The sequence below is a fragment of the Camelus bactrianus genome, chromosome 33, assembly GCF_048773025.1.
Source record: "Camelus bactrianus isolate YW-2024 breed Bactrian camel chromosome 33, ASM4877302v1, whole genome shotgun sequence".
Classification (NCBI taxonomy): Eukaryota; Metazoa; Chordata; class Mammalia; order Artiodactyla; family Camelidae; genus Camelus; species Camelus bactrianus.
This window is the reverse complement of record NC_133571.1, coordinates 14,928,724-14,955,756: the sequence shown is the minus strand read 5'-3', so window position 1 is coordinate 14,955,756 and position 27,033 is coordinate 14,928,724. Positions and strand designations below refer to the sequence as shown.

Here is a 27,033-nt window from a genome sequence, read left to right as displayed (position 1 = left end):
ATTCCCGTTCTCTCTACCAGAATAGACTCAGCAAAATCAGGGAAATGTGAGATTCCAGGCCATTCTGGAGAATGTCCAGGGACTCAAGATGCGCTTGACCATTAGAGGCTCTCCCGCAAGCCCCAAGAAAATATGACGGCCATGCCGTGCACCCCAGCAATGATCTGGGCGAGGGCAGGAGGGAGCTGGGTTCCCTCCTCCTCTGATTAGCAGTGTGCATCGGGCACATTTAAAAAATTCTTTGGATCTAAGTGTCCCCCTGGGTATAATGGGAGTTGCTGAGAACTACAACGTCCTGCCAATCCTGTGGAAGAGAAAGCCCCAGGGGCATGCTCAGAACCCATTGTTCACTGATGTCCACTTCACTTCTGTTTATTCTAGGTCTCCTACTCTTTCCAGAGATCTTGATGGCAGGGCGTGAATACCCTTCTCTGTTCTGCAGCCTCCTTCCAGTGTAGGCTTTCCCCAGCACAGAGTTCTTATTAATACCAAAGATGACAGCAGGTACCCAGACACCCAGGTACTGTGAGGGTGCTGATAGCAGAGCCAGAAGCCCTTGAACGGCAGGCGCGGGCCCAGAACCCACCTCCTTACTACCAACCCAGTTCTCTTCTTACGATGCTCTGTTGCCTGAATTTAAGACGAAAAGGGATTCAAGAGATTATCTAACTCAGTGTTTTCCAAATTTGCCTTATCAAAAGAATCGCCTGGGTACTCGTTAAAAACACAGATACCTGGATCCCTGAATCTAGACAATCAGACTCCCTAGGGAAAAGAACTGAAATTTTGCATTTTAAACAAACACCCAGTATGCTTGATGTTAGGGTTTGATAGCTGGTACTTGACAGAGGGTTAAGCCTAGAGGATCTAAAACAAACAGCAGCTTTCTTGGGGAAACACCCCGGCTCCTAAGGAGTTTATCTTCTCATTAGGGAGATAAGGCAGGCTGTCAGAGAACAGTGGATTAGCACAAAGACTGCTCCCCTAGGGCCTCCCACCCTGAACTGGCAGGACTGAAGAGGAGAGATGTCCAGGGTCTCAAAATTGGCCTCCTGCCTGACAGGATACTCAACTCAACTCGGGATGCTTAACTCAACTCAGGATACTCAACTCTTCCCACGTGAGTCAGTCCACACTGTAGTTAGGGCCTCACCCACATTTCCTAACTTCCTCTATTTCAGGTCTTGTCCCCCATCCATCATCAGCTCTGCCCCCAGACATGTCCCCTTGTCTGTCAGATCACAGAAGAAGTAAGCAAAGCAGCCCTGTGTGTCTGGTTTCTTTTTTAGGTCCCTCAGGCTGTCTTTGTCTCTATTCAAATTCTGGGTTTGGAAATAGGGATAGAGAAGACCTCATCTCTTTCCACTATTTCTTCCCCATAATCAGTGCCCTTCTTGAGTTCCACCACAGATCAAACTAGATTTTTCTTTCAAGATAGAGAATTTGAAGACTCATTCCACTCTGTGAGCCCTACCCCGTCCCTGTTCCTTCCTTTTGATTTTACCTGATCAGCTCTCCAAGATCCAGGATAGAACTCGAATTTCCCAGGAAGACTTTCTCAGCTACTGACCTACAGCCCCACATTGTTCTCTCCCCGCTCTGGACTCCAACAATAACAATTATTATAGCAGCTCTCAGTTCATTGTATCCTTATCATGTCCAAGTTCTGTGCCAAGCACTTTGCATGTATCATCTTATTTAATTTTCATGGCAACCCTCCAAAGTAGTTTCTATTCTTAGCCTCTTTTTACTGACTAGGAAATGGAGGCTTCCAGAAGTTAAGTAACATACAAGGAGGGGAGCCAGCAGGGACTCAAACACAAGGCCACCTGACCACAAAGTTCTCGTTTTTTTAAACCACAGTAGCATCTGTCTGCTTATGGCCTTTGCTTTCTTCCAGCGCCACTCAGACATACATCCTGTGCTATCTTCTCTTGTCATCTAACGGTTCTGCGTGTGGCAATCTTGAACCCCAGTGAGGCTGTCAGTTAGTTCTAACAGGCCAGCCCCGTGCTGGGAACAGAGAGTGCTTCCGCTTAAGCCAGCCAGGCATGGAAGCACCCCTTCAAGGCCCTCCAAGGAAGAGCTCTAACAAGCCCAATTATTCCGACTACAACCAAACAGCCCTCATTGTCAGAACATTCTTTGTGTCTAATCGCAAGCCCTGTGCCACCCCATAAACCAATTTCCTTCCTTTCTGATCTCTAGCCCTAGGAAAGCAGTTGCAAGCAGTGGTTCAAGGCAAGCGTGTCAGGATCTCAGTCCTGGAGCTTGGCCACTCACGAGCTGTGTGATTCAACGAGCCTGTTTCTTCATCTGTAAAATGGGTGCATACATGCTTACCTCACTGGGTCGTTTTGAAAATTAAATGAAATATTACATACAAACACCTGTTTGGCACACTGTAGAGGCCCAAGAAATGGTGGCTGTTATTATTTAAAACAGATCATTCTCCCCTTTTATATCCAATATTAATGTCGGTTTGACCTACAGGTGCCCCCCTCCTCCTCTGGCCCACCCTCCACACACACTCATGCATGATTCTTTCAGGAACGCTTTTTCTGTTTATTCTCTTTTGGTCTTCCAGTTTTATGCTGCTGAGATCTCTGAAACTGGGAAGTGGGCTGCCAGACCCTGGCAGGAACCTCCCCTTTGCTTTTCGGTCTTAGTGTACCTCAATTTAGCGGGAGGAGAAATGCCACACCATCTCCCAAACTGTGACCAAGAAAACAGGTGCTGACAGAGCCCTGTAGAAAGGGATACTGAACCGGTGAGCTCTCTCCGGAGATGGGGAGAATGTGACAGGGCGCTAGTCTTTGCAACAGTGGAAGGATTTTTCTTTTCATTTCTTTATGTGACTGGTGTTTGGCTTGGGTTACGGTACAGTTCCCAGTGCTGGGCCCTTGCAGATGGGGCTGGCTGCTCATGCTTTGAGTCTGGGGGGGAACTGGGGATGGGGTGGGGTACTCTCCTCTGCTCCCAAGGCCACGGCAAAGCTCCAGTCACTTCCCTACCCAAGCACAAGTGCAAATTAGTTTTACAGCATCACACAATTACTCAGGTACATAAATCCAAGGGCGTGGTGGGAAAGCGGACTGGAGAGGCAGCGGGCTGGGCTAGAACAGAGAAGACAGAGACAGAGGGCAGGGACTGCTGAGTGAGCAGCCATTCTTCCCTGGCAGAAAATCAGCCTGAGGGGAAGTTTAGATGGAGTTGGGCTGAATCAATGACTTTTAGGAAGGAATAGGAAGACTGAATGATCAGAACTGCAAGAGAAGTTACATCTCCGCTCACTGATTCCAGACCTGTGGCCCTTGAAGTTCCCAAACATAACCGTCTTCTTCTCTGTGCTCGCTCTTCCAGGAGGCCTTTCCTGCTCTCCTACCTGGATACTCAATCATCCATCTCTTCATTCATTCATGCATTCATTCATTCATCCAATCTGGCAGCCAGTTAGTTATTGGTCAGACACTCTGCTAGACGCTGTGGTCACAGCAGTGGAACGAGGCAGAAACAGCATTTCCTTATCCTGAGATGCAAACTATAGCTGCTAGGGGAGTAGGCATTACAAAGGCATTAAAAACTGCAGAGATAGCTATTTAAATTACAATTATGTGGAATACTACTCAGCCATAAAAAATAATAAAATAATGCCATTTGCAGCAACATGGATGGACCTGGAGAATGTCATTCTAAGTGAAGTAAGCCAGAAAGAGAAAGAAAAATACCATGTGATATCACTTACATGTGGAATCTAGAAAAAAAAAAAAAAAACACCCCCCCCCCCAAAAAACCGAACACATTTATATACAAAACAGAAACAGACTCACAGACATAGAAAACAAACTTATGGTTACCAGGGGAGGAAGGAGGTGGGAAGGGATGAATTGGAAGTTTGAGATTTGCAGACACTAACCACTATATATAAAATAGATAAACAACAAATTTATACTGTATAGCACAGGGAACTATGTTCAATATCTTGTAGTAACTTATGGTTAAAAAGAATATGAAAATGAATATATGTATGTTCCTATATGACTGAAATATTGCATTGTACACCAGAAGTTGATGCAACATTGTAAACTGACTGTACTTCAATAAAAATTTATTAAAAAAATTACAATTGTAGCTGGAACCATGGAAAATTAGAGACTCTAGCCTACACCCACAATATCTAGGCTGACTTAAAAAATGAATCAGGATTGACATGCGAAAATGATACCCCAGGCAGAGGGAACAGCTTGTGTACCGGTCTGAGCCTGGTGGGCTTCTCAGAAACTTTGCCACGTACCTGAGGGGTGATGGGAGGAGAGCTGCCAGAAGTAACTCAGGACCTTGCAGGCAATGTTAGGATGTGAGTTTTGTTTTGTTTTGTTTTCCTAAGAACAAGGGGCAGTCACTGAAAGGTATTATGTAAGGGAGTGACATGATCAGACTTGTATTTAAAAAAGCTCACTCTGGAAGAGGGTGGCAGCCATTCAGAGAAGAGATAATGGTGGCTTGGACCACGGTGGCAACAGCAGGTGAGAGTGTTGGAGTTCAGCTGCACTTTGGAAGTAGAATTTGGAAATAGGATTTGATGTTTCTTTGGACTCAGGGGTGAGTGAGAGTCAAGGACGACTTCCTGGTTTTGGCTCGGGCTATTGGGTGGCACCATGGACTGAGATTGGAAAGCCTGGGGGAGAAGCCCTGAGGTTACTTTTCGGGTAGCTTTTCAGGTACTTTTTACCCTGTGCCTTTAGTGTTAATGATTTCACAGCATTTGTGTTTGAACCAGAAGTTACGAAAGAACTGAAGCCTGCTGTTAGTGGCACCGCTCAGATTAGAAGCCTGGCACTCTGCAGCCAGCCTTAGCTTCTTCTATGATGCCACATGGGTTTTCCATTTCATGGCCTGGGGCGGGGTGTACTGGGTCTGGCCCATCTTTGTATCCACCTTGAGCCCAACATAGCATCTTGTATACGGAAGGGTTTCAATACGAGGTTTTCTGTAGCCGTGTGTACCTGACACTGTACTGTGCAGGTGAGGACCTGAGGCATAGTGCCTGCCCTCAAGAATCTCATTGGTCATGTGGTCCACAGAGAACAGGGACCCCCCTGGGTAGCAGGCTGGGCCACCTCATCAAAATGGAAGACCTTAGCCCATTTGCAGAGGCTGAGGCTGCTCTCTACCTCTGGGAAACCATAAAAGATGTAGCATATAGCACAGACCATGGGTAATATAGATGTGTGTCCCCGAGAGCGTCCTGACCCCTCATGCACCAGCAATTCCATCACAATGGGGCACTCTTGGAGACCTTGGAGAAGAAGGGCATTGCCCCTGCTCTGTGGAGCCATGCCCTCAACTCCAGCAGGGACCCTGGACAATAAGCCTGCAGCAAGAGCAGGGGACCTGGCAGGGCTGTATGCCTTGTGTTTATTACATTTTTCTTGAGTAAATGTCCTTTTCTTTATGCAAAGCCCGGAGGAAATTTATTACTAAAAAAAAATTCAGTTAGATTTTTAGCCAAGCTTTTTACTGCTTTTAAAAATAAATGTACCCATTATGGCTCGGACTGAGAGGTCCTGCTACTCATCAGGAAGCCGAGTATGTGTTAGTTGGGCCTGGACAGAGGCCATTTCTGACCTGAGCCATCAGCTTTTCCCATCACAGGTGCTGCTCGGGGCCTTGAGCATCTCTGGTTCCCTGGCTCCTATTAGATGGGAGAGAGGAAGGGTCAGGTCCTAGATGGGGCCGGAACTGGGGGTTACATCTCTTCTTGACACAGTTCACATGTCATTCTTAATAGTTACAGAGCATGCCATTGTCACAGTTGGTAGCTTACTCTAATCATTTGTTTGTTATCTTTTTTGTCCTGTATGATCTATCTTGTAGAAAAGATTTCAAAGGAGATATGAATATGATTCTCATATGCATCTTTGTAATATAAATAACAACAATGCTCTTTGCCAAGGTTGACTCTCTGGAAATACACTATAATTCATGTCTCCAGCCAGGGCCATATCTAGCAGGCCCTAAAACAGAGTGTTCCATCTCCCTTTTAATGTCTGTGAAGGGAAAGGATCCTACAGTGTCCTGAGGGGACTTATTTACTACCGTGTAAATATAGGATCTTAGCCAGCTTTCAACTAGAAAGTTCTTTCTCACGTACAACACAAATCTCCTTGACTTGAATTTAAGCTTTCTGCCTTTTCCTCAGCGTGGACAGTTTCTCAGACCTGCGCATAGCATCCCAATGCAAATCAGAAGAGTATGATTGGTAATAGGAATCATTTATATGTGCTAATATTCTGCTGGAGAATGTCAGAGGCTTTTCGTGAATTTTCATCAAATCCCGAACAACACTTAGAGGTAGATACTATTATGATTTCTACTTAACAGGTGAGAAATGAAGATGATCCAATCAACTCCCAGCTTTTAAAAATTATTTCTCATTTTAAATGTCTCCTCTTTGGAATTTTAAATTACTCCCTCCAAATACCCCACTTACTAAAATTGAAGTGGCAAGAAGCGGTGTGACTGTTCGTCGACTGCTTACTGTGAGCCTGGGAGCTTTGGATGCATTTTCTTAATTCTTACAGTATCTCCGGGAGGCAGGTATCATTACTCATTTAATAGGTGACGAACCTGAGGCTCGGAGAAGAGAAGGTACCTGTCCAAATTCATACTGGAAAGGAGTGGGGCTCAACCTGGAACTCCAGTTCAGCTCCAAGGTCTTGGGCTTCGTGCTCTGTCCACTGTCTTCCTAAATGTCCTGACATCTGTCTCATCTACACAGAAACTAGCTCTTCATTTTGCTTGTAACTTTTTGCTTCCTCCCAGAAATTGGGAATCTGGAAGTCTGTGTGTGTGTATGTGTGTGTGTGTGTGTGTGTGTGTGTGTGTGTGTGCGCGCGCGCGCGCGGTTGCCCAGATGCCCTTGAACAAGTCAGAGGAGACTAAGCCAGCCTTCAAACCCAAGACCTTGGGTGGTTGGGGGTGGAGGGACCTGGTCATGTCCATCAGGGCGAAGGCAGAAGGGGAAGAATCTGGTTCTCTCCATCTGTTTGGAACCTCCCTCTCATTTCCTGCAAATAACAGAAGGAAACCTGAGAAAGGGCTGTCGGTGGCCACAGAGGACAGAGAGCAGAAACTTTCTTGGGACCAAGTGGGTTTGCAGTTTGAGCCCATCCCAACCCCATGGTTTAGGGGGTTCCCAGCTTTGAAATCTTGGCTCTGCCATTTACTGGCTGTATGAAATTGGCCCGGTGGTACCCTGGCCCTGCCCAGTGAGTCTCTGCTCACTCACATGTGAAAAGGGGATATTAATTCCTGCTGGCAGGTTATACCGAGGATGATGCTCAGTCAGCCCAGGGCCTACACCAAATGGAGCTCAGTAAAACTTCTTTTCCTCTCTTTCCTTTACTGCCTTCCCTGCCCCTTGCGCCCTGAAGTGTGGAGTCTCACTTTGTGACACTCTTGGGTCACCTCAGTTGCTTCCTGCCCCATGTTTTTCAGACCTCCAGCCATGACCCTGCTGTCTGGGCTGCCCTTCAGTTTTCCTGGAGAGCCAGAGAAGGGAGGAAAGAAACCCAGGCCAAACCTTGGCTTCTTGCCCCGGGGGCAGAGCTCTTACTGCCTCTCCCTCTGCCCAGACACTCCTCCGGGTACTTGGCTCACCTTTGTCCAGCTCCCTGCAGTAAAGGATGACTCACAGATCAAAGGACGCTCCAGCAGGAATCCTTAACCGCGGATAGCTTCAGGGTCCAGAACTCTGGAAATTATAGGCAAACCTTCCTGTGTATTTGCATTTTTCTGAAAATAGAATCTTCAGGGATCCCTGACCTTTTTGGTTAGATTTGAGGTGGGAAAAGGACTCAGTGGGGTTCCTTCTGTGGGGACTAGAAATTCCCTTTGAACTTACATGGCCCGTTGCAACTGGAAGAAGTCTGGTCCCAACCACAAAAGGGAGTGAGCCAGGGATGCAGGGCCCACTCTTCCCTGAGGGAGGGAATTCCTAGAGGAAGGCAGATCTTTGGTCTAGATCCTACAGATATTCTTAGCCTCTTTCTATTCTGCCAACTCACTCACTCATTCACGTTTTTTCATCAGTCGGCATTTACTATTGTTGCCTACTATGTGCCTGGCTTTGCACTAAGTAATACTGGACATACAAATGTCAGACCAGTGTTCCCTGAAGTGTGGTCCTGCAGGCCAGCCTCATTAGCATCCCCTGGGTACTTGTTAAAAATACAGGTCCCTGGACCTCAACCACGGAAGGCATTGCCTGGGACTATGCATTTCAAACAAACTCCCAGGGCTCATTAAATTAGTTGAGAGTCTTTGCCAGAGACTGGCATCCTCACAGCCCCGGGCATTGGTACGTCCGAAGTGCTCGCATCATGGTGGCACTGGGAGTGCTGGTTGGCCTGAGAACATGGTCCCTACCCTTTCTTTTCATAGAAGGTAGTAGCTCCGACCCTACCTCTTCCCTAGGTCACCCCGCCCTTCTCACATGCTGGGCCCCATGAAGATAAGGGAGGGGAGGAGCTGCCTGCCCATCCACCTACTGCGGCTTCTCTGGGGATGAAGTCTTGGACAGATGGTGGACCCCAAGGGCAGGAACGCTGTCACAGCCCGCACTGCTCCATCCTGACTGGGCAAAGATCTGATGGTACCAATTAACGTCAACAAGTCTCCCTCACTGCCTGGGCCTGTCCCAAGGCTTTGCTAATTAATACCTCTGTCATCCCTTGGGTCCCTGGGATGAGAGGTTTGGGGAGATCTGGGAAAACTGCATGGTTTCATTGCATGGTTTCATCCAAAAGGATCTTTCTACTTACAATAAACATAAGGAGACTGAAACCGGAATCAGCAGTGGCATGAAAAATGGAATCTAGAACAGTAACAGCTAACATTTCCAGAGCACTCACTACAAAGGCTTTAAGTACAGCATCCTGCTTGCACTCCAGGAGATAGGAACTATGCCCTCCCCCTCTTTACAGGGGGGCAGTGAGACACGGTGTTCTGTCCAGGGTCACACAGCCAGTGCAGCAGAACTAGGGCCACAGTCTGATCCAAAGTCTGGGCTCTTTTATGCTCTCCAGGGGCTTTTGTCTTTGCACGGCTTTGGGTCCCACCTGAGCCATGACCTCTTGACCAGGACGAGGTGTTCCCTCTGTGCTGGGTCCCACGTGGGGCGGGCAGGGGTGATGTCCGCGCTGCTGCGGCCCTTGGCTCCTACTCCCAGCTCAGCCTTTGGACCTGATCATGGATTTCCTGTTTCTGGGGAGGATAAGGAACAAGGAGCTGGGGTAGGGCAGGGACAGGCCCTTCCCTCTCCAGGGTCAATGGCCTCTAGGGGAATCTATAACCTGGGTCTTCCTGGACTGCGCAGCCGCCCTCTCTATGGCCACTGGAGAGAAGATCCCATCTCCCAGGAGGGCACAGGGGAGGGCGAAGCCGGCTGGAGCATTCTAACACATGGCCAAGAGCTTGCTTGCCCTGGGAGCTGGGCTTCAGCATGACTTGGGGGCAACTCTGAGCCAACTTCAGATTTCTAGGAACGGGTGGGCCTTGGGCGAATGCAATAGCTCCAAAATGGGTACTAGAGCTGGGGCAGTGGAATGAGACTGCCCTGGGTCTGAACCACGGTTCTGCTGTTTTCTAGCTGTGTTGCCTTGGACTAGTGGCTAACCCTCAAAGACAGAGCCCCTCGGTTCTTTGTCAGTAAAATGGACTTGAGAATTCCCATCTCATCGGGTTGATGTGATGGTTGAATGAACTACTGTGTTCAGTGGTAACCTGATCCTCCACCCCTGTCTCGTGGTCAGGGCCCGGCCTTGGCCTCCGTGCTTGGGTCTGTGGCAGAGGTGCTGGGCAGAGGGGAGGTCCACGTAGCTGGAGGCCCAGGCTGCATAGGCAGGGCTGCCTGGTAAGTGCTCTGCACACCCTGGCAGTTTTTCCATAGCTGCTTGAGCCATTGGCAACGTTGCCTCCTATCTATTAACTGAAGACAGTGGAGGCCAATTTGGGGGGACACTTTTAGAGCCCAATCAGGGGGCACTGAAATTCAGAAATGATTCCAGGGCATCTCTGGTGTTCCTGCCAGGAGTTCTGCTTTCCCAGTTCCCCCTCCTTCTCTCCCCTCCTCCCTCCAGGCTGGCTGCCAGGGCCCCTCCCTCCCGCCATCCACATCTGGATTCAACTAGAGAACAACAGGCTTTCTGTGAATGCCTCCACCTTCCTCTGCCCTCGGTCCTCCAGTTCAGAACTGGTTCTCACAGGCGTGGATGGGGGAGAAGGGGCCGGAAAAGCCGAGCGATCTCTTTTCCCAAACCTACAGTGAACACACTGTCCCCCTCCAACCCCCTGGATTCTTAATGTTCCCTGTTGTCTTGATTCTTACTGTTCTCCGTTGCTCAGGATCCACCGAGGAGCCTGGAGCCCTGGTTCAGAGCTGGGGCTGGCTGTCCCCAGGCAGGGGGCCAGGGTGGCGGTGGGGGTGGGGCAGGGGCAGCGTGGGGGGAGCTGCAGTCCTCCAGCATCCATCCTCATCCCAGGCCCTAGCCCAGAGCACAGCCACCCTCCCTGCCAGGGAGAAGTCCTGCTGGGCTCCTGGAGGAGAGGCCATAAATCGGAATGCAGCAGTCACAGTTGAAGGCAGCAGTAACTCTCATTAAAGTGACATCAACCCCACCGCAGGAGGATGCTGTAAATCCAGGGAAAGGGGGCATTCATCCAGGGGGAACCGCAGAAGCAAAGAAAAAAACCCCATAAATAGAGGAGACGTGGTGTCTGGAACTAATGGTGGGGCCTGGCCCAGGGCCGTGCTGAACTGGGGGTGGGGAGGGACTCCAGGCCAGAGGAGGGCGTGGGGGTCCTGAGGCAGGCGCTCAGCCTTCTGAAGGGTCAGGGCGCAGCCAAAGCCCCTCCCTGCAGTTCTGTCTCCTCTGCCTTCTCTGCACATTCCAGGGCTCGCTCTGGGAGCAGAGCTGGCTTGTGTCCCCGGGAGAACTGCCGGGGACATATCGCTGTTCATGGGCTTTCCCAGGGACAAGAGGAGCTGTTGGCATTGATCATTAAGATTTTTTTTCCGTGGGAGAAATCAGCCGTGGGTCAAGCTCTGGGCTCGCAGCTGGCCACCTGGGTCCAAATCTGACTCTGCTACTTACTTCCAAGCTGTGGACCTTGGGAGAGCAACTTCTCCCTTGGGAGCCTCAATTTCCCTCCATCAGAGCAGCGGACACAGTCACCCCTACCACACAGGCTTGGGTGTGGATAAGCTTGTGACCCTGTCACGTGGTCTGTATGTGCTGTTTGTTGAATGACTGAACAAATCCCTGTAACCTCAGAGGCTGGGGTTTGCTTTCAGATCCATTCCCTCCGGCCTGAGTCTGGGTTTAGCCATTAATTTTCTGAGAGACTTCGGACAAGTGACTTGACTGTCCAGGGCTTCGGGATTTTCTCCTGGGAAATGAAGGGGTTGTCAGAGGTGGACTCGGGTGGACGGTGCCACATCAGGCGGAAGTAACTCCCCTTTGCCTGGGGTCTGTGGAGCGGCCCAGGTCTCCAGGCCTCTGTGAACTTTGGGCTGCATTCCAGAATCTTCCCCCCGGGGTCCTTCTGGACTCCCTTCTCACCAGCTGCACCAGGAACTTCGGACACTCTGCCACGCCCGCCTCTGCCCTCTTGTCCTGGTCTCGGTGGCGCTAGTGGCCTGTTCTGCGGAAGGCAGAGGCCAACCACGTTCTCCTGAGCTGGATGAAGGGGGCTCCTGCGTGCCCTGCAGTGGGCGGCCCAGTCACCTGGAGAGTCTGTTCAGTGACAGGTGGCGGGGTCTCCCTCCCCAGGTTCTGTTTCAGCAGGTCTCAGATCGGGCCTGAGAATTTGAACAAGTTCTCAGCTGCTGCTTGCTGCTGCTGCTGGCTAGAGTGGTCTTGCCAGAATTCAGGCTTCCTTTTCTTTATTAAAGCAGCTGAAGCCAATGGGCGGCTTAGGCAGACTCCAAGAGGCCGGTGTGCAGGCTTCCGAGTCGCCTGGGACCCTGTGAGGCCAGCATTCACAGATGCGCAAAGAGCTGGTGTGGGGGGTCTTAGTGGAACACTGACTTCACACCTTTAACCAGCTCTGCGTCCACAGAGGGCACTGCTATTGGAAATTCAGTTTCCTTTGATGGCCTCCCTCACTCTTCTCCACCAAAAAGACTTAGAGAAAAAGGGGGTGAGGAGAGGAAAAAGTAGGAATTAAATCGGGTAAAATGGTTTAGGGGGAGGACTCGCACCAGCGCAATCAGTTGAAGGGAAAAGCAATGCAAGCCGTCTTCTGAAACACCCAGAAATGATGCCCGAAGCTGGGCCTGGGGGAGACAATATGACTCACCTCTGTGGAGGGCCAGACCCACACAGAGCAGGCAGAGGCAGCCTGCTGATTTAAAGGATGCTTCTGGGCACATCTCACCCCAGGGAGGGAGGCTGGTGATGGATGAATGCGGCAGCTGTGACTTCCTAAGGGTCAGGGGCCGACCAGGAGGGCCACCTGCTCCACCACCAGGACGTGGTTAAACAACAAACGAGCCACTCAGAGGAAGCACCCCAGTGCACGGCGTGTGCCGTCTCCAGTCCAGGCACCCCCAACACTGTTCTTCAGTCCCTTGGAAAAGCCAACCCCCTCATCAAAGGTCGGTGCCCAGGGGCTCAGACCCCTGCTGTTGGCACGCCCGCCCCACTTCCGGTCCCCTCACCAGCAGCTCTCTCATTCTGAGGCCCTCTGGGTGGGCCATGGGCTAGGGTGATCCGTTTTCCTCCCCTTACAAAAGAACGTCCAGCCTGACAGGAAGGAGTGAACTTCTCGGGGCACACGAGGAAGCAATTCAAATTAGGGCTGACTTTGAATCGATGGTCTGCATGGGGACCACGCTGTGATAGTCCTACAGGTTTCAGAGCATCTCACCATTTCATGATGGCCTTCTGAGCTCCTCACAACCCCTAAGAAAGGCAGAGAAGTGATTAGATCCTATTTAAAAATGAGAAAACTGAGGGTAAAGGAAATGAAAGAACTTGCCCAAAGCCCCACATCTAAGAGTTTGGGCCCAGACTGGAAGGACTGCTTTCTCATTCCCAGTCAGTGTCTCTATTAGAGTGAATTTAACTCACTTCTTGGAAACTGGTATTAGGCTTGGGGCAGGAGGAGAGAGAGGAGAGGTTGTCGTACCGGGTGCTGGGGTACGCCCAGAGCCCCTTTCAGGATGGAGGCACTCGTCACTGTCCAGAGCGGTGTCCCTGCAGAATTGCCCAAGGTTATGCCCCCTCCTGAGGTTGGGGATCGCTTGCATCCAATGACTGGTTGATCGGGGTACAAGGCTTGGCCCTCTTGGCTCAGTGCAGGACATCTCTGCAGGGCCACCCCAGCTCCAGAGCTCCCGGTGGGGTTGGCCTAGACCTTGGTGGCGACTGCATCGCAGCCCAACTTCTCCCCCTACCCACTCCTGCTTCCCTCTCTCCCCAGCCGGCTTCATCCCAAGAGCACCTCAGTCAGGGCATGCCATTCCCTTAGTGTCTGTTTCTTAGGAACTTAAGACGGAAGAAGAAGTGGACAACATCAACAGGATGCTGTTCTGGTTTTTTTCTTTTTCCAGACTGTCTCATTTAATACAATACATCTGTGAAATGATATTTTTGCTATTTCATATTAAGGAAAGGGTGAAAACGTTATAAAGACCAAAGAGTTTGTATCGGGCAATGCTGGGAGTCGAAGCCAGGTCCACATTGGCCTTGAAAGCACCCACAGACAGAGGCCCTGACCCTGACCGCTGGGGTCTACAGTGGAAAGAGCTGGTTGGCCAAAGACCTGCCTATGGTGCTCAAGTAGGGATGTCAACACTCACGAGAGGGGCACCTGGGGTACGACCTAGGGGAGCAAGGTAGGAGGAACAGTGGCCGCATGTGGCCGTCTTGATGGCTAAGGGGGCAGCAGGCAGCTCTGGTGCAGGAAGACTCAGGCTGATTGAGGGTCCTGGAGCCAGAGCCACAAACTCTGCCAAGGCCCTGCCGGTAGCAAACCGCAAACCCCAAACCCCCTCCCCACAGGCTGGGCGTGGTGGGGCCTATTGTCTCTGCATCTGCCCTGGGATTACAAAGAGGGGTCACCAGACCCAGGCCTGATCCTGTCCCAGCGATCTCTGGCATGTCTCTGGCTATTTGATGCTCTACCTGGTCCCTACGCAGCTGAGGACTCCCGCAGCCTGGACTCTGGGGCTGATCTGGTTGTAGTCAGGGACGGAAGAGGGAGTCCCAGGTCAGTTTGCTGCTGCTGCAACAGGCCTGTCAGAGACTTTCCCTCGGGCCCCAGCCCCTGCGCATTCTGGAGACACAGTGGGAAATGGATCTTTCCTGAACACTTGTCTTTTGAGACCTGGTCCCAACTTTTCTTTCTTTTTCTTTTTTGATATATATGTCTTTTATTCTATACTTCATCTCCATATTTCAATGCATCTACATTGTACATAGTTATAAAGCACTTTATTGTGGAAAATCTTGAAAATATACAAAAGTGGCCTGAATAGTATAATGATATTCCATTTCCCAGTTATTTCACTTCTATAATTATCATCCTGTGATCCATCTTGTTTTATATAAACCCTCCTTCACTTCCCCCTCTCCTAAATTATTTTTTGAGCAAATCCAAGACATTGTATCACTTTATCCATAAATAGTTCAGTTTTTTCAGTTAATAAATTGCGAATATTTTTTCATGTCACTAAAAATTTCCCTATTACTTTATTTTTAATGGCTATGTAGTGTTTCATCATATAATTGCTTCATTATTTATTTGGACAAGCCCCTATTGTTGGACATTAAAGTTGTTATTGGTCCCAACTTTAGAGGGGGGTCTAAAGTGAGAGCCATTCCCTGAGGGACAGCAGGCCTGGAACTGCACCCGGGAGGAGAGCAGGCAACGCGGGGCCGGAGGACTTTCTTAGCACTCATTGGCAGCTGCTGTCAGTTAGGCATCTGTCTGGAGAGAGGCTCGTGTGGGCCCATCCAGTTGCCTGGAGATTCTGAACGCTTATTTACAATTCATAGTCATAGAAACAAAAATAACTCGTATCTCCTCCTATTAACCCGGTCCTTCCACTGTAAACATAAACTGCAGACGACACAGCCCTTCCTGTGTCTGGAAGTGACACCTGCTGAATGCACCCTCAGGAAGTGGAACTTTCTGGTTCCTTCAGTTGCTTGACCCATGTGTGCAGAAATTCCCCATCACCTCAGGAGCGGAAATGAGTGCCTTGAAACGAGAAGGCACTGGGTCCGGAGCTGCGGTGTGGGATTTGCATGCAGGTCAGTCTTCACTCAGGATGGAGTGGCAGCAAGGTCCTGCCCTGCCCAGCACCGGGCTTTGGTTTTCTCACCTGGTGGGGAATGTGCTTTCAGCCACCGAGGAGGTCTGTTTGTGACTGCTGTCTTTTTCTTTTTTAATCTTTGTGAGAAAAAGCCCGTGGTGCCCCTTGCTTCCTCTGAGCCGTTTTGTTAGTTGAGGTGTTTGCATGCTGAGCTGCACAAACTAATATTTTCCTCTTCAACAAAACATTCATTACCCCACCCAGTCACTTTTCTCTCGGGCATTTATTTTTTTTTAACCACCCCTGAGCTGTTGGGCACCGAGCAATTTCTGTGTTTTCCCATCATCGCAGCAAGCCGGCTGCCTGTCTGGGAGCGAGTTGTCCCATGTGGCTGGGGACAGGCCCTCCTCGTGCCCCAAGTCACCTGCTGGGGGCTGCTCCCCCAGCCCTTCTGATGCCTGGGGAACCGTCTGTTTACATCTCTTGTTTCCCTGCACAAGGCTCTGAACGTACTCACTTCTGTATTCCCCATGTCCAGGATGGTGCCTGGCATGTGCCAGGGTAACAAATAAGGTTCCCTTTTGCCATCTGCCCCCCACTTACCTCTCTCGCCCATCTGCACAAGGAGCTCTTGAAGGCTCACTTCCGGTCCTTTGCTGTCCCCTCCCCTGCGTCACCCGCAGCTATTCTCAGCTGCCAGCCAGCCAGCCGGTACCTTCTCTGGGAGCCCAGTCTCCTCTCCACCAGTCTCCCCTTGGCTGAGAACAAGAGAGGACAGAAGGGAGAATTCTGGAGTCTAGGGATGGAGGGATCAGGGGACAAATGCAGACCTTAGCGGTCATCTGGTACGAGCTTCTTCTCTCCTAGTTCAAGGATAAGGTCCAGAATGCTGAGCTGTCTGGTTCAAGGTTACCTAGCTGGTGAGTGTTGGAGCTGGGACTCAGACCCCGGCATATGCTGAGAAACAAGAGCCTCCTAATTAATTCTGGGTGCGGGGCCTTCCAGTCCCTCCTGCTACCACATCCTGTGAGGAAGGGAGGAGGGGGCGGCCTCATCTTCCCCTTGTGTGCAGCACAAACGACTTTCTTCTCCTGTCTCCTTTGACCCACACGGCATCCCTCTGAAGCAGGCAGAGCGGTGATGGTTATCTCCAGGTTACAGATGAGGAAACTGTGGTGCAGAAAGGGGAACTGTCCTGCCCAAGGCAGCAGAGCTGGTCAGGGGCAGAGGCGGGCTGAATTTCCTTCTCTGGCAATGAGTTCAGAGTCTATGCCCTGACCCACCACTCTGTCAAGTCCGTTCTGCTGCTCTGACCCTTCCCTCCAGGACCCTGGGGCCTCTGAATTGACCTGGCTCCAACAGAGAGGCGAGATGCCCTGCTTCATAAGGGAACCCCGGGGGTCAAGACCACAGCCCAGGATCCCTCCTCCCTGCTCAGGGCCCGGCTCTGCACAGTGCGGCCTCCCCACACAGTCCTGATGCTCTCGGCTCTAGGACAGGGAGCTGGGGGGCTGTTGAGTCTCTGGTACACAGGACAGCAGCTGAATGTGCTGAAGGTTCTGAAGGTGCTAAAGGTGCCATAGGGCGCCCCTCCCACACCTCCTGGCCTTCCTGGATATTTGCTGAGATAAAACCTCCCTCCAATGGGAAAGAGTTTGAAGTGAAACTTCCCCATAGTATTCATCCTGCCCCGCTAGGGAAAGTGGGCAGGTAGCTCGTGAAAGGATTCTCTCTCAACATCCCCTACCTTTTTGGTTCTAAAATCAAGCTGTTCCCCAGCAAGAGGGAGACCCTGTGTGCTGGTGGTCCACACTCTAAAGGGTGGAAGGGGGCTCCTAGGAAAGGGTGAGTAACTAAGCCACTGTCCTCTCAGGCCTGTAGGACCAAGCGCTCCTCCTGCGCTTGGGATGAAGGCAAGCAGATGGCGGCTCCGTATACACATGTTTTCTCCAGGACCGGACTTTTGCATAATAACCCATCTCCACCGAGGACTGATTTCTGTCAGCTGGTCTGAGGGAGACTCTAAGGAGAGAAGACTGATCTGAGTTTCTTTTGTTTATCTGACGATCTGTTTCCATCTCACCCCTGCAATGTAAGTTATAATGCTTTAATAGGTTTATACAGAAATCTGATGCTAAAGGTCATACACTTGAATCTTGTACTACACGCAGTTTACCTATCAGTTAGCTGCCTCTGAGACCCAGATGCGCCATAGTCAAAAGCCCTTTGCACTCTCAGTAGCTGGCCTAGGGGCCTGTTCACATCGGTGCCCTGCTCCAAACCTAACGGCTTCCGCAGCCTGGCCTCCACGGCCCAGCATTAGCTTCCTCCTTCCTCACTGAGCTTCGTGTCCCCACACCCGGCACGAGGCTCTCTCCTTCCCTATCTACCTTCCTTCCACGACTTAAAACCAGACCCCGTTCTTGCTTTCACTTCGCTAATACGGGGTGGGGATAGATAAAAACAGGTATTCAAATACGCAAGGTAAATCCAGATAAGTGCTATGCATGCGATAAAGCAGGGCGATGTGCTAGAGAGTTCTGTGGGGGCGGAAGTGAGATCAGATTCTTTGACCCACCCCCATGAGGAGCAGAGGTAAATGCAGGGCATCGGGGGAGGCCTGTCCACATGCCACTGCCCCTGGATGCCCACCTGCACTTAGGGGATGGCTGTGTTCTCTCCCACCTCTGGACATTCCCCCCGTTCCTGGCAGGGTGTCATGTGGCTTTAGTGCAGTCCAAGTCCCGTCTTCTGCTGAGCTGTACGCCACCTATGGGTAGAGAAAACATCTCTGTCAGCCCCAGGCCTCCCACTTGCCCCACACATGCCAGGCACAGGGTAACTCTTCCACGAGAATTTGCTGGCTAGGTGTGCAAGGATCTCTCCCACCTCAGAGGATGAAGGGCAGGTGGGGCCCAGTCTCGGGGCCTTTGGCTCAGAAGAGAGGCACTTTTGTGCCCTGGACAGGGACGAAGAAGGGGCATAGTTGAAAGAGAGAACTCATCCCTTGGGGGAGAGGTGGTTTAAGCCAACCCAGGTAATTGTGAGACAGGAGCAAGTCAAATTCTTTTAAAGCTTTAAATAATTTGCGCTGACGAGGAGCCTAAGAACAGTATCAGGCCTCTTCCCTGGCCTGGAAAGGTCTGGAACTGTGTATGGGGGCGGGGGAAATTTTCCGGGCACGGGCACTTTGATGAAGAGTCCAGGATGGTTGTACAGAATCACTGTGGTGGTGGGAGTGTATAGTTTGGAGTTTGTGTGCGGTGGGGGTGTTTGTGTGTCATCTGTGACTGTGGTTCTGAAATATTGGCATAGGATGTGAGGGAGGATGTGTGTGTGTGTGCGTGTGTGTTCAAATGTGGTGGTGATGGCGTGCGTGCGGTCAGGTGTGGTGGGTGGCGGTGCCGTGGTGGCTGGGGCACATGTGTGTTGTGTGGTGCGTCCCTGGCACGCTGCCCATGGTGTGGAGGATGGAGGGGATGGAGGTGTGTTGATGTGTTCTCACAGAAGGCAGTGGGGCACTTGCCCAGGAGAGGGGCCAGGGAGAGGCTGAGGGGCGGTGGGCTGGGTGCTGGAGGTCAGCAACCCTGGTGTCTGGTACGTCGCTGTCCCAGGTAGTAGCCGGGGTCATGTTGAGGACCCTACAACTGGAAGCCGTCAGACCCCCTGGCCCCACACTGGCCTTTGGGGGATGGTCTTGCCTCCTCAGTTTCCCTTTGACCTGCGGTCCCTCTGTTTTGAAGCCCTATCCTCAAGCCCCAGCCCCACTCTCTATCCTACTGCCCAGAGCAGACACCAAAATATTTCTGCATTTCCTCTGGAAAAATCCTGGGAGGTCTGCTTTTGACTGCAGCAAAGCAGCCCACATCTGTGCACAGCTCAGCTGGGACAGCTGGAAACTCAGGAACCGGAGTTGGCTGGAGTTTGGAGCACATCAGTGTTTCCCCATCTCTGAGCAGCCAGCATAGAGGAGTGAATTTACGTGCCTCCAGATGTAGCCCTTCCTGGGTCCCTGTGCGCGCACACCCACACGTGCAGACACGCTCTTGCACGCGCCCGATTTTGGTAAGACAGACAGAGGCCGCGCCAGGACACACAAGCACGCAGGTGAGCCTGCACATGCTGAGAGCCATCTCAAGCAAGGTTCCTCAAAATATAGAAGCCGGCACCCTGGGGCCTGTCCCACACGTAACGCCTGCCTCCCCAGACACGCAGGACAACGCACGCTGATGCAGCACACCCACACGCGGACACGCAGCACACAGGAAAGTGTGATTCACCCCCAGCCACCTACAGAAACCCCCCACACCCAGCCTCAGGCAACACCTGCCCTTTCAGGTAACGGGACAGGCCCGCCCTCCCCTGGGGGAGCCGGGTACTCCGGAGAGGGCAAGTGTCTCTGTCCTTCCCTTTTTCTGCCCTTGCCCTCTTCTTTGGCCCTAGGTACCCTGGATCTCCTACTCACAGGTGGTCCTGAGCAGCCTCAGCACCTGGGTGGTCCTCGGCCTCAGTTTTCTCCTGTAAAGCAGGGGCTGGGCTGGAGGGCTGCTCAGGCCCGCCCAGTCTGTCACTGGACTCTCCGCCTGTTTCTCTAGGGATGACTGAATGGGGAACAACCCACCCTCCCAGGCCGAGTGTGCAGGCCATCCAGGGAGGCAGGAACTGCCGTGCTCTCTGAGGACCAGAGGCAGGGGCCTGCCTGTGTGGAGGAAACTGGAGGAGTGGAGGGGTCATCCCCTGGGAGCTGGCTGGGCAGGCAGAGGAGGGCCACTGTGTGTCGGGATGCTAGGCACTGTGCGAGACTGGGGAGCTAAAACCAGAGGAAAGCTGTCCAGCTGTGCAAGGGTTAACCTGGGCTGGCGGGGAGGCAGGCAGCCAGCCCTGCTGCTGGGGCTTCAGACTGTTCTCAGACACAGTCTTGGAGAGGGTGAGGGCCCCAGCAAGTGCCGTGTGTTTGGTGGCTGCCATGCCTGGTGAGACCCAGGGCGGCCTGTTTGCCGCTGACTTTTCAGCCTCCCCCTGGCTGGGCCCCTCTTCTGGACTTTTGCTTCCCATGGCAGCCTAAGCCAGACGCCCTGGGGGCCCTGAGCTGGGACTGTGGGCTGGTGTAGAGGGAGTGCCTCCCCAGCTCTCCCCCCACCACGGCCCCCTCTGTAGGGCAGGGCAAGGGACCTGAGTGCCCCTCATCCTGCGAAACCCACATCACTCCAAAAGCCTTGTGGCTTCTGGGACCACTCTCTCCCCAGCCCCTCTGCCCCTGCCAGGAGCTCATCTCCCCTCATTGCTAACCCCTCCTTCTGCCACCCTCACTCCTTCAGGCCTGTTCTTGGATCGGCAATGACTGCCTCTTCTCCCTTAGCCAAACCAGGCCTCCCAGATTCCAGCAGAGCTTCCTGGTCAGGATAGGAATTTGCTCTTCAGGGCAGACAGGGGAGCGGGGAGCAGGCCCTGGAAGCGGGGAGGGGGAGAGGGCAGATGAGAAACAGAAAGTGGAAGGATACAGAAGAGAACTGACATTTGCTTAGGTGTAGGAAGGAAGGAGGGACGAGTTTAGTGTGGCTGCAGGATGCCCAGCGAGCGGGTGGCGGGGCGAGGTGTGGCGGGGACAAGGATAGAGTTTCCAAGTTCCCTTGTTTTGCTGGGCAACCATTTCAAGGCCCCAGCAGACCCAGATGGGGACGAGACCTATGCCTTTGGCCTCTCCAGCAATGTATCCCAAAGGCCTGGCCTTCTCAGGCCAGATCAGGAGTCTCCGGGGCTCTTACAGGGGTGTCTTGGGCTTGGGGTGCTCTTTAACACCCCTCCATCCATACACAGGGCCATCTTGGTGGCCTCTGGGTCCAAAGGCATTTCCAGCCCCTTGGGACCCTCGCTGTGCATACCAGCCCAGGCTGCACACAGACCCTCACTATTCTCTGAGCTGGAACATCCCAGAAAGTTTCAGCTTTCTGTCCATACTCTGTGAATAATTCTGGAATTTTCTAACCCAATCATGGGTTAAAACCCCCCTCAAAACTCCACTGGAAGCCTCAAGGCGTTCTCCACCCTTCATTTCATATTTGTGAGATCTGGGGCAAGTTTGCACCTCAGTTTCTTAAAGGCAACATGGGGGCCCCCCACCCCCGCAGCAGGCCAGTGGTGAGGTCAGTGTCTGCTGGGCACCCAGCCCGGTGCCTGATAACAGCAGGAGGCCCCTGATCAATGTTAATTCCCCTCTCCTTCCCCCCCCCCGCCACCCCGCTTACACTTCGAATACTATTTAAACCAGAGGAGAGCAAGCTGACCTCACTGCCCTGGGACAAAGGAACGATGGCCTCCATTCAAGGGCAAAGTACAGGAGTTTTTGATTAACTCAGGAACACCACTGCCTTCCAGCCGCCCAGCTGCGGCGGGCGGGGTGGGGTGGATCGGGGATGTTGCTGAGGGAAAGTGCAGACGGGAGATTGAGAAATTCAGAAATCTAGGGAGGACGTGAGGGCAGGGAAGGCTGTGGCCAAGGCCTTCTCCCAACTCTCCTCTCCAGCCTGGGCAATGCCACAGCCTGGCCAGCACCTGTCTGAGAAGGGGGACTCCTGTGGAACTGAAAGGGCTCTGGTGTTCCCTTCCTCTGCCCCAGGCTCCCTCCCCTCAACCCCAAGTGTGTCAGATGCCTATCTTTCTGGACTGGGCTGGGGCGAGGGTCACGCTGGCTTTGGAGGGGAGGAGCTATGCACCCTCTAAGTCAGTGCCCCTGTGGACCAGGGACTTGGCCAGAGAGCACTGGGGGTGGGGAGGAGTATGGGGGGTGGGGGGGCCCAGAGCAACGGGGGACAGTGCTCCCTGAAGAACCCCACTGTGCTCACATCAGAGGGTCTCCCAGGGATCAGGCGGCCCCTCCTCTGCCTGCAGGACAAGGGGCTCCCCGCCCACTCCAGGAAGAAGGCCAACCCTGTCTGTCCTCCACACCGAACATTCCACGTGGTGGCCATCCTGCTCTGCACACTCTTCCTGATTTCTAACCTGAGTCTTTCCAGCCAATCTGATAGAATCCTGGAGGTTTCATGATATCAAGTGAGCAGCTTGTTTTGCCCACTGAGGATGAACCAAACTTTGGGAAGATTCTAAATGGCCCATCTCTACCCTCCATCCAGCTCCCAGCCTCCCAGCCTCCTCCCCACCCAGCCACATGGGAAAATCCCCAGTTAGCCCTCCCAGACCTATGTGAATGAGGCCATGAGTCAAAGGCAGTGGGCAAGAAGGAGGCCACCCAGAGCAGCCCGAAAGAACCAGCCCTTTGTGCTGGACTGGGGTCCTTGGGGGATGAGTGCATTTTTGGCGTATTTAGAAAGATTTCTTTTTTTTATAATGAGCAGCAGAGGGGGAGAGGGGAGGGAGGGAGAGACAGAGAGGCCCAAGGCAGGACTTGGGAAAAGAGAGGGGAGGAGGAGGGGTGTGGGCTGGAGACAGAGGTTGTAAGAGCACATGGAAAAATTAAGAGGAGGCAAATTTCTAGAAACAGGGGGAGACAGAGATGAGCAGGGCAATTCTTCGGACAGGTGGAAATTTCGATGTCACCTGAATGGAGATCTAGAGAAAGGGTGCTAATGTTTGGACGCAGAGGGGTGGATGAAATGAAGGTGGAGAGAAAGGGGTTTACTTCCATCTAACACTTGGGAAAAACAGGCCTCGAAAGGGATGAAGGCACCGGGAGCCAAGCTGACCGAGCTTCTGCCCGGACTGGGCACCGAACCAAGGGCTTCGCTAACTGCACCTGGTTTAATCCCCATGACAACCATGTGAGGCTGCGGGTCTATCATCATCCGTACTCTGCAGGCCAGGAACGTTGAGAGGGTGGGCACCTGCCTGGTACCTAGTGTGACATCAGCCAGTTAAGAAGCGGTGGCCTGGCGCTGAGCCCACAGAGCTCACGGGCGCCTCCTGCCCCTGGGTGAGGCTTGGTGCAACCAGGGGAGGCAGAAGCGGCAGCCTCTTGACTTGAGAAGATACATATATTCTAGCTGTAGACACAGGTCCTTCCTCAGGGTCAGTTCAGAAGGTCCCAGGTAGCCTTCGACACAAGGCACCATCTCCTTCCTGCCTGCGAGCCCGCCCCCTGCCATTTGACTCCTTTTGAGAAGAGGCTGTTTTTCTCTTTCATCCAATACCCTGTGCCCTCAGGAGCCTAGGAAACTACCTTCCTCCTTAGCATCTTTGACGCCTCCCACCTCGTGACGCTGTCCTCTCACGCCCCTGTTTTCCCCTCAGCATGCCTCATTGCCAGGACTCTGTTCACACATTTGTTTTCCCCAGGGACTGCCTTTACTGGAAGCCCGACACCTGGCCCTGCGCTGGACACAGCTGAATGATAACGCAGGCCTTCCATAAATACTCAGGTCCCTGCGTTCACCGCTTCATGCTTGGAGCATGGGCTGGGGACAAGACATAGTCCCTGTTCTTGGGGCACCAGACAGAGCAGGGGAGAGGGGTGAGTGAATCAGCGATTACACAGCCTGGAAATGGAGATGATGGTGGAGGCCCCAGTGAGTGCGGAGCCTGGACGTGGGGCAGGTAGAGGGAGGAGTGGTAAGTCCCCGAGGGCTTCCTGGAGGAGGTTTGAACAGATAAGAGTCTTGAAGAGAGATCCTCAACTCCATCAAATTCTGGAGGATTCTGGTTTACTATTCCCCCTTTCCCCACCCTTACCATACTTTTTTTTAAAAAAAGAAATAGTTCATTCATTTGTTAATTCATTTGAAAAATACTTACTGTCTGCCTGATGTGTGTCAGGCACCGAGTTAGTGCTGGGAGCTCAGCAATGACAAAGACCGAGTCACCGCCTGTCTGGAAGCTCCCAGACATGTAAGTGAGAGCTGACAAACAGGCAAGCGATGACCCCTGGGGAGACCACCTTGGAGCCAGAGCCAGGGTACCCTCTCACTTGACCCTCTCCCACAGCCATTTGACATTGGCTGGTGGCTTGCCCAAGGTCATGGGGCAAGTAAGTAGGGGATCTGTGACCCCTCCTCAGCTCTTAAGTTCTGAGCCCCTGTTCTGGGCTCTTACCAGCCTGGTCCCTGCAGGAGGTGGGTTTGCTGCCCGGGGGTGACTGCTCGTGGGGTTGGGCTGCTGGTTCTCCCCTCAGAGAGGGGACCTGTGCCCCTTTCCTCCTGGGCTACCTGTGGAAGGTCTGGTGCTCATGTGGGAAGGGCTGGAAGGTGAAGGCTGTGACGGGTACTCTGTCCCCTGGGGCGTGGCTGAGAGGGGCCCCTCCTGCACCCTGTCGCCTTCTTCCTCCTCCTCCTCCTCCACCTCTCCCTGCGCCTCCCCTCTCCTCCCCTCTCCTGCTGCAATGCTCCCCCCACCCTTTCCCTTCCTGCCTGTATTCTACCCCCACCTTCACCTCCTCTTCTTCCTCCTCCTCCTGCTTTTCTCCTTCGAACTAATTGCTTAAGGGGTGAAGACCAGGTCGACTTGTGAAAACTCTGATCCATCGCCATGGTGATGCTAATTCAAGCTGAGTTCAAAGGAAATTGTTCCAGTTAAAACTAACAAGCTGGAGCTGGGGCCCCAGGAAGGACCGGTGCCAGGAGGCGCGAGCCCTGCGCCCGCCTGGAAAAGTAGGAAAAACATGCCTGTCCGTCACTGGCTCCTCATCATCACACTCCCTCCAGCTCTGCTAGATCCTGCACCCGCCCTGGGCCTTCAGATCTGCCCCAGCTGAGAGGGAACCTGAGCAGTCACTGTAGGGAGCCCCCTGCCTCCGACCAGACTCCACCCAAACCATCAAGCAACCCAGCCGCACTGAAGCCCTCCAGTGAAGGCCTTGCAGGTCGCCCTCCCTCTGCAATTGGTTCTGCGGTTTAACCACCCTTGTTCCTGGGGAGTTCTCCACGATTCCCACAACACTGCTCATCGCTTTCTAAGAAGCGCAGATTTGAAAGCACCAGGAGTAAAGCGCCCAGTACTCCTGAAGTGCCCGCTCTGGGCTGGGCTGTTCTCAGACTTCACCCCTGCTTTTCGGGTTTCCCAGCAAGAGAAAGCTCCCGGAGGAGGCACCTGCTTGACATGAGCTCAGCCAGGTCTGGTTAGCTCAAGGAATGAGACTTGAACGGGGGCGATGCCCACCAATGGACCCGGGAAGTACGAGTGAGCAGCCCCTCTGCTTTGAGTTGCCCAGACCTGCCCTCCCGCCCCAGGCCTGCAGCACGTTGCCTGGACCTCCCTCTGTCTCAGCTCATGTCCCTTTCAGTCTGGGTGGCTGCACATCTTTGCTCCGAGGGCAGGAACCATGTCTTGCTTTCCCGAGGCACACGACTGGCCTGGGCTGGGGCCGGGCTAACCCTTGTCTACCTGTCGGAATGCTGAATGGGGAGCCCTGGTCCCTTGGAACGGGGAAAGTTTGAGGTCATCCAGGGGAAGGTGGTTTGGGGAGCTCTGTCTCAGGGAGGCCAACTGACAACCAGCAGGAGGGGCCTTTCCAGGAGGACGTGGTAGTTCTGACCCACTGGTAGAGGCCAACATGGGAACCCTTCTTGGCAGCCCTCACCTCTCCACTCTAACTTTGCAGAACACCTCACTCCTTTGTTCAGCTTCTGGTTCTTTATCTTAACCCTGACCTATCTAGTGAATCTTCCAGGCAGTGAAGAGGTACTAGTTAAGCAGAAGAAGAAATTCCTTAAGGCCATGCCCCTGCTGGTGCGTCTGTTGTAGCCCCGGTAACACAAAGCACACGGCTGTGGAGCTCCTAGGAGAGCCTCAGTTTTAAAGGAATGAGTAACCAGGGTCTGGCTGCCCTCTGGGGGAAGGACACCAGGAGGCAGAAGGCTTCAGATCTGCTCTCTCCTCAGATGTGCCCTGAGACCTTGGGAAATATCCCCAGCTCTTTGTTCCTCAGTCTCTTCAAGTGTAACAAAAAGGATGCTCGTCCCTGAGCCGGCTCACTCTCCCGGCCTTGGCGAGGGGGAGTCGTGAAGCTGTAAAAGTGTGGTAGCAGCCCCACCAGCATCAAGACCAGCGCACCTCCCTCCCCTCCCAGTGAATGGAGGTTCATGCCTGGCCTGTGTCCTGCACACACTCTCTGGGAACACCTCCCCGCCCCCACCCCACCAGAGCTGTCCTGAAAGGAGGGTTTGGTGTCTCTGGATTACTGAGGTGAAATCCAGCCAGGCTGGAGGAAGTGACTCAGCACGGGGACTGAGGAAGGCCCAGGGCCAGGCCTCCCACTCCCAGGACAACTCGCACTGTGCTTTGTGCTCAACCCAGCGCCTTTCATCGCACCATCTCAAAGCCCCTTTCAAGCTGCAGCAGTCCTGGGAGTTGGGTCATGATCTCAATTAATAGGAGAAAGCTGGGGCCCAAGCTTGGAGGAGGCAACTTTCCCCTGAAGGAGGCCTTGACTGTTACCCAGGGAACCTGGGGTCTCCTAACCCCAGGCCTCTGCCCCAAGCTCTGGGCTCAGAAGCTTGTTGTAGACGGAGCTCGAGCTGGGGTGATCTGCCCTTGCCTGTCCCTCCACAGTGCAGGGACCAGGTTCTGTACAAGGCTTCTGAGGCTGTGTTTGCAGAGCTGGAATTTCCCAGTGGGCAATGCAGTGGGTGCCCCCTCCCATCAGTGTTGCTAGAGGGGACCCTGTGTATCTTGTGCTGTTCTACCAGGGAGGGAGGACGGGTGGTACACAGAGGCTCTGGGAGTAGTCTCAGTTGGCTTTGGGGAGTTCTTCCATCCTGGGC

The 27,033-nt window shown here is 52.9% G+C and overlaps 1 long non-coding RNA gene across 1 annotated transcript; it reads right to left on the bottom strand.

Moving 5' to 3' along the window:
- Positions 1–10,322: 10,322 nt before the first annotated feature.
- Positions 10,323–20,109, bottom strand: LOC123616432 (uncharacterized). The gene is made up of 3 exons (XR_006724414.2): positions 19,791–20,109; positions 17,978–18,095; positions 10,323–16,083 (listed from the first exon to the last, which is right to left on the bottom strand). It is a non-coding gene; the product is annotated as an uncharacterized LOC123616432 (long non-coding RNA).
- Positions 20,110–27,033: the final 6,924 nt, after the last annotated feature.